Raw genomic sequence first — 13877 nt, 5'->3', positions numbered from 1 at the left:
TATTTATTTTTTGTTGTTTTTCTGTTGCTTTTTCCAAAAAGGGACATAATCTGTTAGTTATGTACTTAGAAAAATGACCAAGTAACAGTGTGAAAGATTGATTACAGGGCAAAAGTTGTGATGGTGGCCTGAAAAGGGGAGGAAATTGCTGAACTGGTGAAGAACTGCATTTAAAAATCACTCTAGAAATAAATTCATTCTGATGGGTATACCATTGAATCTGGAGGATGACACAAAGGGAGGAGTCCATGATGATGCTAGGTTTGGAGCTTAAGAAAACTGGTGATGATGATTGTAGGGAAAAGATTAAGGAATGCAAAAAAAGGAGGAGTATTTTTTTATGGAGGAGGAAGCTAAACAGCTAAAATTAGGATATATGCTAAGTTAGGCACTCTATGTAATACACAGCTAAATGCATTAAGACCGCAAAATATTTCTGACATTTTTTGGCACTATATTTTATTTGGTTATCCTATATTTATATAGTGGACAGAAATTGGAATTTGGTAAACCAATGATTTTTCATCCCTTATAAACATCATCTAAATCCTCATTCATTAGTAATTCCCTTATCATAATAATTGCCCAATTGTTGATTATCCTGATTTAATTGCAGGACAATTCAGTTTTGGATACACCAAAAGTCTGTCTTGAAAGCAGTGCAGATCAACTTCGTTCATCTCCCTTGAGTCTATTTGTAAGGTTTTGGCAGAAGAGTCAGGACGCCTAAGGAGAGTGCTGAAATCTTTGAACAAACTAAGTTAAAAGATGATTCTTCCTTAAGCAGATACTTAGAGCAAAGTTGAGACAGAATTTTAAAATAAAATGTTCTTTTCTATATTGCCAACAGGAAATGACTTTTCAAAGATATTCTGGGCAAAAATATAAAAGAAAGAATATGTGCGAAGGGATAGATCATTCCCCAAACTGCAATATTTTTCTTTTCCAAATGCAACAGGCACTGGAGGCTAGCTCCTGTTTCAGATGAGGAGCATAATTCATCAAAATTGCCCTGATCTATCTGTTGATGGGTACTTGGGTTGCTTCCACGTCTTGGCTATTGTGAATAATGCTGCAATGAACATAGGGGTGCATATATCTTCTTGAATTGTTGATTTCATGTTCTTTGAATAAATAAATACTCAGTAGTGGGATAGCTGGATCATATGGTATTTCTATGTTTAATTTTTTGAGAAATCTCCATACTGTTTTCCATAGATGGACCTTGAGAGTATTATGTTAAGCAAAATAAGTCAGACAGAGAAAGACAAATACCATATGATTTCATTCATGTGTGGAAGATAAACAAACAAACACATTTATATGGAGAACAGATTAATGGTTACCAGAGGACAAGGGGATGAGGGGAGGGTGCAAGGGGTAAAAGGGCAGATATGTATGGTGATGGATAAAAACTGGACTGTTGGTGGTGAACACAATGCAGTCTACACAGAAACTGAAATATAGTGATGCACACCTGAAATTTACACAGTGTTGTAAGCCAATATGACCTCAATAAAATAATTTTGGAAAAAAAGAATTTTCAATAAAGTGAGGAAGGAGATTAAAAAACAACAAAGAAAATGCCCTGATATAAATTTTTGTCCTATATCAAAGGAAAACAAGTTCAACTTACATTTAAACTAAATGCCAAAACCTTTTTCTGATTAGTCCACTGTTCATTTCTGGCTGCAAGGCTCCTTTAGAGATTGGCAACATGTCTCAGGACCACGAAGACAAATGTCTACAGATCACAATCTTTTAAACAAATGACGAGAATTTCAACAACACTGTGTTGCAGACTTTCAACAGTGAATTTTTTATTTTTCTCTTTGATTGGCTTTTATTTCCCCAAGAACTCCTACTAGCTGGAGAAGTACGAACATTTGTTCAAAGTTATAAATGGCTTCCTGACTTCATCCATCACTGAAAAAGTATCTATTTGAATTTGCCTTCAGTAATAAAAATTATTAAATTAATAGTTTGAGGTTTGAAGGATGTGCAAGACTCAGGAACTTCAAATCAACAACCTATATAAGTTTATAGAAGAGGAAAGGATTTTTGTCCAGTAATTATCTTTCATGTTTAAAAACATCCTCAAGATTTGGCTACCAGGTATGGTGCAAATTAAGACGTGTAACAGAATGATTTATAAACCAAGTATTTGATATTGATTGAGCATTGTTTATGTAGGAGGTTTTGTAGCTAAGCTCAGAGGCTCGATGGCATTACTTCCCCCTCATTTAGGATAGATGAGCATCCACTGCAATTGTAATGATTTTCATAAAATGAAAGTTTTCAAGAATCCACTCAAATCAATTTCAAAGTTTACACTAAGACACTTCCAGGGAAATCTTCCTTATGTATCCTTTCATATTTCTAATGCTAGAATTGAATCACTTCCCTTAATTTTCTCTCAGTTGAGATGACAAACAATATCATTTTCTCTGTAAGACTCCTTCAACAATTGAAGATCAGTCACTAAGCTCTGCACGTAAATTTGATTACTGTTTTGGGCACTCAGACAGAAGGCTAAACAGTGTGCATATGGTCCAATGTGGGAGGAAAGAAATGAGACCAAGAAACAAAACAAAAAAAAAAAATGGATTCTGGTTCTGTTTCTATAGATTTGAGCAAATGTTTGATTTATCTATTTCTCTGTAATTCATTAGTTGATAAAATGGGAATTCACCATTCATTTAACAAGTATTGTAGAGTATAATCCCTGTGCAAGAAACTGGGCTAGACAGTAGTGACAGAGTGATAAACCAAGCAGACACGGTTCTTGCCTTAAACATAATAGTACAGATGAACAACTAAAAAAAATAATAATAATAATAAAAACAGAAGGAAAAGAAAGAAAGTGGCAGAGGTGAAAGAATATGAGTACCACAAGAGTATATAACAGTGGGAGTTGATTAATATTTATGTTAATTTCCTCAAAAGTGTGTTGTGATATGCAATATGTATGAAAGCTTGAAACAAATAAAACTTGTCATACAAATGAAAAGCAGTCTGTTATTATCTCCAACAGAGATTAAAATGTGCCTGGGCAGTTGTCAGAGTCATCTGACAGGTAAGTCGTTATCCACTTAAATTGGTGTAGTTAAAATTCAAGAATAATGAACCATCTATAATATACATTAAGTGATTACTTCTTGAATAAAGTATTGTGATACTCTAAGTATACAATATTGTGTTTCTGCTTATATCATGAAAGCACATGATTAATACAGACATATATGCTTCTTTATAACACAGAAGGTATGATATCTGTGTTCTCTGAAACAGGAACAATACAGTTCTATTGAGCATAAATTATTTTTTTTAAACATGATGTTGGAATTGCAGAAAAATAGGCATGGTTATCTTTTTGGTGACTTAAAAGTGATTAAATGTCTAAGTTCAGTGTCAGAAGGTGTTTTGATGTACCACTGCACATGTTTATGACAACACTGCCGTTCCCAACTTATCCACAGATGTACTGAGACTAGACAGAAATAGCTTCTGCAAGGCAAAGGAAACCATCAACAAAATGAAAAGACAACCCACAAAGAGAAAATATTTGCAAATCATAGATCTGACAAGGGGTTAATTTCCAAAAAATATAAAGAACTCATACAACTCAACAACAAAGAAATGAACAACCAGATCAAAAATGGGCAGAGGATACGAACTGACATTTTTCCAAAGAAGATATACAGATGGCTAACAGGCACATGAAAAGATGTTCAACATCACTAATTATTAGGGAAATGCAAATCAAAACCACAATGAGATATCACCTCACACCTGTCAGAATGGTTGTAATTAATAAGACAGGAAATAAGTGTTGGAGAGGATGTGGAGAAAAAGGAACCCTCATACACAGCTGGTGGGAATGCAAACTGGTGCAGCCACTATGGAAAACAGTATGGAGATTTCTCAAAAACTTAAAAATAGCAATACCATATGATCCAGCTATCTCACTACTGGTCATTTATCCAAAGAGCATGACATCAACAATTCAGAAAGATGTATGCACCCCTAGGTTCACCGCAGCATTATTCACAATAGCCAAGATGTGGAAGCAACTCAAGTGCCCATCAACAGATGAACGGATCAAGAAGATGTGGTATATATATATGATGGAAAACTATCAGCCATAAAAAGACAAAATTGTGCCATTTGCAACAACATGGATGGACCTTGAGGGTATTATGCTAAGCGAAATAAGTCAGACAGAGAAAGACAAATACCATATGATTTCACTCATATGTGGAAGATAAACACATAGATAAAGAGAATAGATTAATGGTTACCAGAGGAAAAGGGGATGGGGGAGGGGGAAAGAGGTAACGGGGCACATGTGTATGGTGACAGATAAAAACAGGACTATTGGTGCTGAACACGATGCAGTATATACAGAAACTGAAATACAATGATGTACACTTGAAATTTACACAATGTTGTAAGTCAATATGACCCTAATACAATTAAAAAAAAAAGAATGGAGGACATTATTATTCTCCTCTCATATACTAATCAAATGTTTTCAGTTAGATTCAGAATGGATTCCACAACGCACTAAGATTATAAACTCTTTTAAAGCAGTACCAGTCTTTCTAGAACATCTATTCACAGATATTTAATTGATATAATTATAAGCATCTTATAACAGAGTTTCTTAAAGCCTACTCTTAGAAAACACCTTCAGTCTAATATTAAATGTGATGTGCATTTGCAAGTTATAAAATCACATTTGTTTTCAATGTTCTAAAATTCAGATTCAAACTAGAGTTCTCTCCAGTTAGTCTGATTAACCAGGTTTCACATGATTATAATTACACTCAGAAAAGAGAATGGCTTCTAGTAAACCCATTCATAACCAATATCAGACCATTTTTGTCTAAATAAATACAAAATATTTTCCTATTTGTTCTCTCAAATGCTACATAGCCCAAGTCACTAAGCCAAGATTATACTAATTCTTATGACCTGGGGTTACAAATACCTGTTCTTCTTAGAATCCCTATCCACAGTTACATAGCAAATGGGAATAAGTCCAGGACAAAACAGATGGAGAATAGCTGGGTTCATTAGGCAACGTTCCAGGCATTTGTTTCTGGCAAAAATGTTAGAAAAAAATGGCTCTGAGTCCCTGACCATTATGCACTTACAGCTCTGTGTGAATGCATTAATGATGGTGGTTAAATGAACGCTATAGGGCAGGTCTGTGTTATTTCAATCACATATTCAAACATTCACTGCGTGCAGACTTAATGTCAAACTTTCCTAGTATTAATGTCCTTACATTCTTTCTAGAGAAAATAAGAGAGACGAAGAAATAGCTAGCTAAATAAATAAATAAATGCTTCTACCCAAACTTCAAACACTGTTCTGAAAATAAATACTTTTAGCCCAAGATAGAATTTACAAACTAGGATATAATATTGATGTTACAGTGATGGTTTTATAATTAAAGAACTTTTTATGAGAGCTTATTATTGAAAATTAAAGGGAGAAAATGTAAGAACATTCTACACTGGTTCTGTGACAAATGGCTTCTCTTCTCCACACATCACAGAATTGTGGCTATCACAGTGAATATGATCTATGCCCACTCATTTCCTCATACCAATGACCTTTCTCAGCTCTCTAGAATAATACAGGTTCTTATAATTCCACAGTTTCGATCACTAATTGTATACTATGGGCAATAGCACTTTATGCACCCTGAGCATGTTGATATTCTTTTTTTTTTTTTTTTGTGAGGAAGATCAGCCCTGAGCTAACATCCATGCTAATCCTCCTTTTTGCTGAGGAAGACCAGCTCTGAGCTAACATCTATTGCCAATCCTCCTCCTTTTTTTTTTCCCCCAAAGCCCCAGCAGATAATTGTATGTCATAGTTGCACATCCTTCTGGTTGCTGTATGTGGGACGTGGCCTCAGCATGGCCAGACAAGCAGTGCATCGGTGCGCGCCCGGGATCCAAACCCGTGCCACCAGTAGTGGAGCGTGTGCACTTAACCGCTAAACCACGGGGCCGGCCCACATGTTGATATTCTAATTTAACATAGTTTCTTCCTTTGACAAGTTTGTGATCTACTGAGAAAGAACTAAGCATTTTTCATTATATACATCAAATTTAGCTTCAACTCCTTTTCTCTAATCTCAGAGGAAAGAGACCCTCCAGTGAAGACTAATCTGTCAATTTAAGCACTCAGGTCTCCCCACATCACCTAGGACTCAGTTCCATCTATTTTTTCTCTGTTTTGTATATTTAACCTTTCTCCTCACTATCTCCTTCTCTTCAGCCTACAATGAAATCCAAGTCCCTCCCATTCTTTAAAATAAAATCACCTCTGCCTTACTCTGTAAGATCCCACCACAACATGCCTAATCCGTTGCAACAATCGCTCCTCTTCCCTTCTCAGACTTGTAATAATAGCCTACTCTAGCTGTCTTCCTTTTTCTTCTTTCAACTCACTACTATCCATTCTATCAGTTTCTCCCAAAAATGCCTTTGCAAGGTCACCAGTGATCCCCTAACTGCTAAATCTAATGGACATCTTTAGGGCTTTTCTTCTTTCTTCTCTTTGGCCATAAAGACACTGTCTCACCTTGCTCTCTCCTATGTCATTGATCATTCCTTTTAAGTCTCCATCAATATTTTCTTTTTTCTTTTTGTCTTTTTTTTTTTAATTTTATTTATTTATTTATTTTTCCCCCAAAGCCCCAATAGATAGTTCTATGTCATAGGTGCACATCCTTCTAGTTGCTGTATGTGGGACGCGGCCTCAGCATGGCCAGAGAAGTGGTGCGTCGGTGCGCGCCCGGGATCCGAACCCAGGCCGCCAGCAGCAGAGCGCGTGCACTTAACCGCTAAGCCATGGGGCCGGCCCTCTTTTTGTCTTATAAATACTAATTCCTCAAGGATCCCATCCTCTACTCTTTCCACACTGCACATGCCTCCTGGAAAATTTCATATAACCTACTGGTTTTACCTACCACCTACATAATAAAGACTTTTTACAACTGTATCTGTATTCCTGGCTTCTTCCCCAAGTCCCTGGATCCTATGTACAGCTGCACATAGTCTATATATTTTTTTTTTCTTTATCTGTCACAACTAAATTCTTCTTCAGACCAGAAAAAAAATGGACTAATCATATTTCTGAAAAAATAGGATGGCTAAAAGAAATGATGACACAATTATATCTATTAAAAATAGCAAGATTATAATTAATATTTTGTCCCAATGCACTATTTGCACATGTATCTTCATGCTGAAACATTTCTGTACAGATCATTCCCATTTCTGAATGAAGAAAGCTTTACAGTCAACATGACCTTTAAAAAAAAAGAATATAAAGAAGACATTAAGTCAGCTTAAATTCTCTTCCTCAGTTCACATTTCCATTAACAAATATTCATCACCATCAAATATTCTCCATTCTTCTACCTGGGAAGGAATAGAGCACCAATACCTCTGATCACCCAAAAGTGTGCCTATTGGCAGTTCACATTTATTTTAATAGCTACCAAAGTGAAAATACAATGTTGAGTTTATTTCCTAAAGAGAAAAGTCTAATTCATCAAAATTATGAGCATTACTGAAAACCCACTCTGGGAACGTAGTGGCTGCTTAGCACGGGTTGTCATTAATCGAGAGCCAGCCACGCTGTGCCCTCACATGGACTGACTCACTGATATGGACATGAACAGAGTCCTGCTAACTCCATTTTAAAAAGCAATGTTTATTTTAGGAGGAGTGAATATCTGGAATATTTCTTGATATGAGAGCACAGCAACCATCTGGATCTTTTGCTGTCTCATTTCATTTTAGCCGAGGGAAAAAAATCCACAGTTTAGCCATTTGCTTGTCTTGAAACCACTACAAAAAGCTCTACCACTGATTATTCTCACTATCTTTATCATAGTTCTTAAAAGATCTTTGCATACATATGTGTGACTTTCCAATATCTTTAGAAGAAGAGGATGACAATACAAGTATACCTGAGGTTATGAAACTATGCTTTTGGGCCACCTGCTTCAGAATCACCTGGGTGTTTGTTTAAAAGTAAAACAAAACAAAACAGAAAAGCAGATTCCTGGACGCCCCAGAAAATCCACTGACTGAGAATATTTTTGGTGAAGCAAGAGTCTATGTTTTAATAGACTTCCCTTTAATAGACATTCAAGTTTGACAACAAGACACATTTTTATTGCTTTTACTGAGTCGACTTTGAACAAGAAATCAGAAAGCAGGATTGAAAGCAAAGGAAGTTGTCAAAGATGCTTTACTTTAAAAAACTCAGATCCCATTAGAAAAGTTTCAGGGAGATGCACACCAGTGCTACTCACCTGAGCGAATGCCAAAGCCCTGGAGACCTCGGGGACTAATGAATTACACTATGCACTGTCTACATCTGTAAGATCAGCGGGACTGCCTCTGCTCTCTTCAGAGTTAAAACAATCAATGCACTTCACTTCATTTTGCAGAAAAAAGCCATCGCTTCAAGCATCCAAATTGGCCCAGATATAATAATAAGGCCAGCCCTCGGAAAGGAAATGAAAAAGAATAAAACATGAACCAAAATTTACCTCTTCCTCAAAGGACGCTGTCAATTATGGTTAGAAATAAGCTGATAAAACTGTAAGTGATGCTCTGCTTTAAAAACAGCAGCAAGTGAAAAACAATTTGGCAACCAGGAGGAAAATACAACATTCTCTTTAAAAAGATCACGATTGAGGGTGAAATTTTCTTACACGAACAAGAACTTTTGTGCAAATTCAGTTCAACACCAACGGCTCTTCCACATCCATCAACTCCTCCCTCACTCAGGCTTTCTCTCTTTCCTCTAAATGTGTTTTCTGGTGGCGGCTGGTATAACTCTTCTCCAGCACCGAGGAGGAGATGTCTTAGCAGAAATATGTTAAAGCTATCTTTTAAACTATAAAATAAAGTAATTTTGACCTTGGAAATAAGAATATTTTGTCTTAGAATTTTTTTTAATTTCTGAAGAACATTATGACAACATAATTATTAGACTTTGATGTTCATCTAAACCTGGTGAAGGAATTAATAAAGTATCATAGAAGAAAAACTATAGCAGCCCCATGTGTGAGCCTAGATTCCTCATAGGTAAAACTGAGAGAGCAATATCCTCCCTCACTGCTTCACGGGGTTGATGTCCTGATACCTGTCAAATGGCAACATGTGTATCAGTTATCTATTGCTGTATAACAAATCACCCTAAAATTTAGGGGTCCAAACAAAAACCATATATTAACAGTATTCTGCTTTGGACTGGGTTTACTGAGGGGTCTTCTAACGGTCTCCCCTGTGGTCAGTCATGAGAGGGACAGATCGGGCTTCGATGGTCCACAATGGTCTCACTCAGAGGTCTGGTGGTTTGCTGAGACTTTTGTTCTGGGCACTTCAGTTCTTCTCCCTCTGACTTCTCCAGCATGTTCCTAGAGAGCAAGTCACAATGTGCAAGCATCTAGCAAGCTGCTGCTTGCATCATATTTACTAATATCCAATTTACCAAAGCAAGTCACACAGCCGAGCCTAGAGTCACTGTGGGAGGGGAGATGTGGATGCCAGAGGTGTGACTCGTCAGGAACCATTACCATCACAATCTACCAAAAATGTATTATAATTACAAACTGTAAAGAATCATACAAATATAAGAATTGTTATATTAAAAGTAGTAAAATAGTAAAAGTAATAATAAAAATAGTAGAATATTATAAAAGTAAATGTGGACTAAGTCTATTAACGCCTTCCCCCTTGACCATTGAGCTTGTTTGCTACCATCTAGTATATTTGATTGATTTAAATTTCATCACTTCTTAAAAATGTCCTTTAAAGTACATATCAATGGAGACACATTTGGGACACATGTCTGCTCAAGAGGAAACGGAAGGACCAAGAGACAGGCAAATAGAAAATGATATCTGATACTTAGTAGGCCAAAAAAGAAAAAAAAAAGTTAAACAAATGAATAATCACAAACACAGTGAAATAAAGGTTAGAAGTAGAGATATATAATTTATCATTTTTTAAAAACGGAATGATTAATGTTATAGACTCAGAAAGAAAAAAAATTGAGAGATTGACTATCTCCTCCAGAACACTATCTAATGGCATTCCAAAAAATAAACCTGTGTTTTAAAAAAAGTGAAAAGGAAAATATTCCTTCATCTCTCCCATTAGCCCCACTCAGTGGCCAACGACTCTCACTGAGGGAAAGACCCTTCTTGCGTCTAACCCATGCTACTCCTGCTAAAATTTGAGCTTATTATCTTTGCCTCTGTCCTTGGGCAAACTGCGTGAAAACTGGTTACCTCCTTCACACAATCACATCACCCTCCGTAGGTATGAAGGCTGTTGTGATGACATCTCTTCTTTTTCTCTTCTTTGGACTAAATGTAGTTTTCTAAACTGTTCTTCAAAATGTTTTATTTTCAAACCTTTGAATCACTTTCACTGCACTCTTCTAAATCCTCTCAAAAATTTCAACGCTAATCTCTAGGGAGTGAGGCTCCTTCATCATGGCTGTGATTAACCAGAGACCATCATAACGCAGTCAACCTCTCCAACATTAGGTTGTCTTGAGGACTAAATAAACTGATAAATTCTCTTAGAATGAGCTTAAAATAGGAACTAGTATAAAATATGATTAGTGAGTAGTAGTTATGACAGCAGTAATAGCAGTTGTTCGACACATTAATTTTAAACATTCTCCTGTACTGGCATTTGTACTAACAGTACTATATATTCTTGACTAATATGTAGTTTCTCAGCCCCTATGGTTACTAGCTCTCCTTCACTTTTTTTTTGGTAAGGAAGATTGGCCCTGAGGTAACATCTGTGCCCATCTTCCTCCGTTTTGTATGTGGGATGCTGCCACAGCATGGCTTCAAGAGTGGTGTGTAGGTCCACACCCAGGATCCAAACCCACCAACCCTGGACATCAAAGCAGAGCGCATGAACTTAACCACTATGCAACCAGGCCGGCCCCTCTTCTTCACTTTTATTCAGGCAGAATCAATGATTTTCCATTTGAGCATTCCATTTTTTAAAACCTATTCAGCTATCAAAGTTATTCAGAATTTGAATCTATCTTCTCACTTCCAAAGCAATTTTTCCATGTTTGAGTAAGGTTGTAACTAAGGTAAATTTATTATCGTGGATTGAGCAAGCCACGAGGTCCTGAGAAGGAGTTGGGAGAAGGACAGTGCTCTTTAGTGGGCATTACTATGTACCAGAGCAGGAAACAGTTGTATGCTTTGGAGGATCATCTGATTTGATTCCAATAATAATAACAAATAATAGCTAACATGTGTGAGCATTTACTGTGTACTATACTGTGCTGTGCGATTTACATGAATTATTTCTTCTATCCTCACAAAATTACAACACTCATACTGTACTCATATTGTTCTCATTTTACCAAGAGAGGTGGTGTGACTTGCGTAATGCTAGACACCTTGTAAGTGTCAATGTCTGAATTCAAATCCAGGTCAGACTCCAGAAGCTGAGTGCCTAATTCTGAAATAAACTTCCTGCACAACTGCCACAAAAAATCTTGTAAGAGAGTTATTGGCTCCATTTCATAGATGAAAAAATTGAGGCAGAGAGAGGTTTAATAATTTGTCCAAGATTCTACCATAAACGGCTGCTCTAAGATTTGAACTCAGGACAGGCTGGCTTCAGGATAAAACAAAACATAGTAAGACAACTGTAGTCCCAAAACGCGCAAATCTGCAAATGTGAATTTCTTTATAGCTATTTAGATAGACTTGTCGTTCACAAATCCAAAATTAAGTTTTGAACAGAAAATACTAGAAACAATGAAACCGGTATACTAAACAGTTTTTAAAGCCCTCTTGAATGTACGGTCTCATTGATACTATCTCTCAAGTAAGCAAGCACACTGCATCCAACACGACACACCACCCCCAAAACTTAGTGCCTTAAAACAAGAGTCATTTATTTTGCTCATGGATCTGTAGTTTTGAGATGAACAGGCTACTTCTGACCCACGTGGCATCAGCTGTTGGTGGTTTGAATGGGGACAAGAGAGACGATTTTCAAGATGGTTCTGTAGATTGAAGATAGGTGCAGACCATCAGCTAGTACCTCAGCCAGGGATACTGGGCCCCTTCAGTCTGCTTGGGCTTTCTCATGGCACGGTAGCTGGATTCCAAGAGTAACCATCCCAAGAGAACTACACAGAAGCTGTATTCTCTTTTATGATCTAGCCTGGGAACCACATAGTGACACTGCTGTAGTCACAAGTCGGCCTGCCCACATTCAAAGGAAGGGAACAGAGATACACAGCTCTTGATGGGAGGAGAGTCAAAGAAATACAGTAATTATCCCCTTGCGCTTTAAAAGATGCAGGCCTTTGACCCCAATTAATAACTTTAGTCCCACTCCCAGTTCTTGAATCAACTCTGTCTCTAGCAAAGAGGCGGTACAAAGCCCAGCCCAAGCAGTTAAGCAGCTTTGCGATGAGTCAACCTCGCGGCCTACACAAACAATGATGCTGTTCAAAGAACACTCACTCTGGAAGTTAGGAGACCCAAGATCTCATTCCAGGAGGTTCCACTAACTTTGTCCTATGATTAAGGCCTCTACAGACCTCAGTTCATCTACAAAATGACGTTGTTGGTCTAGGTGACCTCCAAGGCCTCTGAGATTTATGGTCAAAGTAACTCTTTACCTAACTCTTCTCCCACGCTTATATTCTAGTGCCCATCCAGATACAGAATTTATCTGCGTCTGCAAATCCATCTCTGTGGCTGGGCACCCGGTGTCTGCTCCTACAACCGTCTCAGAGGACAACCTGCCTTCTAGGATTTTTAGCACGTGTACCTCCGTCGCTCAGCTGCCCCACCTGACTAGGCAGGCAGATGCTTGGTTTGGTAACTGATCGGATGAGGTTCTAGCCACTTGCCCCTTCTGTGGATTGACTTGTTTGAGACTTATCTTCAGACTCACACCCCGCATATCTTTCTCTAGGATAGCAAACCCTGCCCTTGATCCCCTGCTCTCATTGACCTTTACCTGACCAAGAAGGTTCTGGCAGAAATCTCTGATTTTCTGGCTTAGAATTCCCCACTGCCCTCTGATCCTCAGTTCTCATGTTTATTTTGCATGCCTTTCTCTTCTCATAACTGCTTTTGGCGAAAGAACCAGTGAGTTCTTGTATTTTTTCACTTTTATTTTTCCTTCTTTCTACAAAAACAGTAGCAAAACCTTTCCACAAAATCTTCTGTAAGTCAGCTTGAAAACACCTATTATGTGTGATATGTTTTGATGGGAGTTTTAATTAGACATATAAAACTAATTTAAGTGTCAGCAATATTTTTTTAATATGCATGTAGATATACTCTTCATCTGATAATAAAAATGACACATAAGGTAAAGCAATATTGCATGGGAGTAAAGATTGCCTAGGAAAACAATGCAATTCACAGTGAATACCCATTTTTATCCGACTGACATTGTATTAATAATTATAATAGTTTTATTTGTCACTGAAAGGGGAAAAAGCAGAATACTAACTTTATTATACAAAGAGATTCATCAAATATATTGTCTGATGAGTATAACCATTATCTATTTTTTAAATTATCATGTTTTTTTAAATTAGTATGTCATAAGTATCCACAGGGCACTATTCTGAAATACCAGTTATTAAAAGATATGGGTATTCTCCCTAAATACCCTTAAAATGCACCCTGATAAGCTCTCATGCATCACATGTGCTAAAGCAGATACGATCAGTGAATTGGCAGTGTTTTTCCACTAGATCTTAATGTTTCATTTATTAAGTTATTAAGCAGTTGGCTGCTATATGAAGGTGGGGCTACTAGA

The 13877-nt window shown here is 37.1% G+C and overlaps 1 protein-coding gene across 3 annotated transcripts in view; it reads right to left on the bottom strand.

Annotated features, from left to right (window-relative positions):
- Positions 1-13877, bottom strand: part of KCNC2 (potassium voltage-gated channel subfamily C member 2) — a 192588-nt gene that overhangs the window by 104167 nt on the left and 74544 nt on the right. The window lies entirely within an intron of this gene.

Source organism: Diceros bicornis, chromosome 25 (assembly GCF_020826845.1).
Source record: "Diceros bicornis minor isolate mBicDic1 chromosome 25, mDicBic1.mat.cur, whole genome shotgun sequence".
Taxonomy (NCBI): Eukaryota; Metazoa; Chordata; class Mammalia; order Perissodactyla; family Rhinocerotidae; genus Diceros; species Diceros bicornis.
Note: the sequence above shows the minus strand (reverse complement) of the source record. Positions and strands in the feature narration are given on the sequence as shown.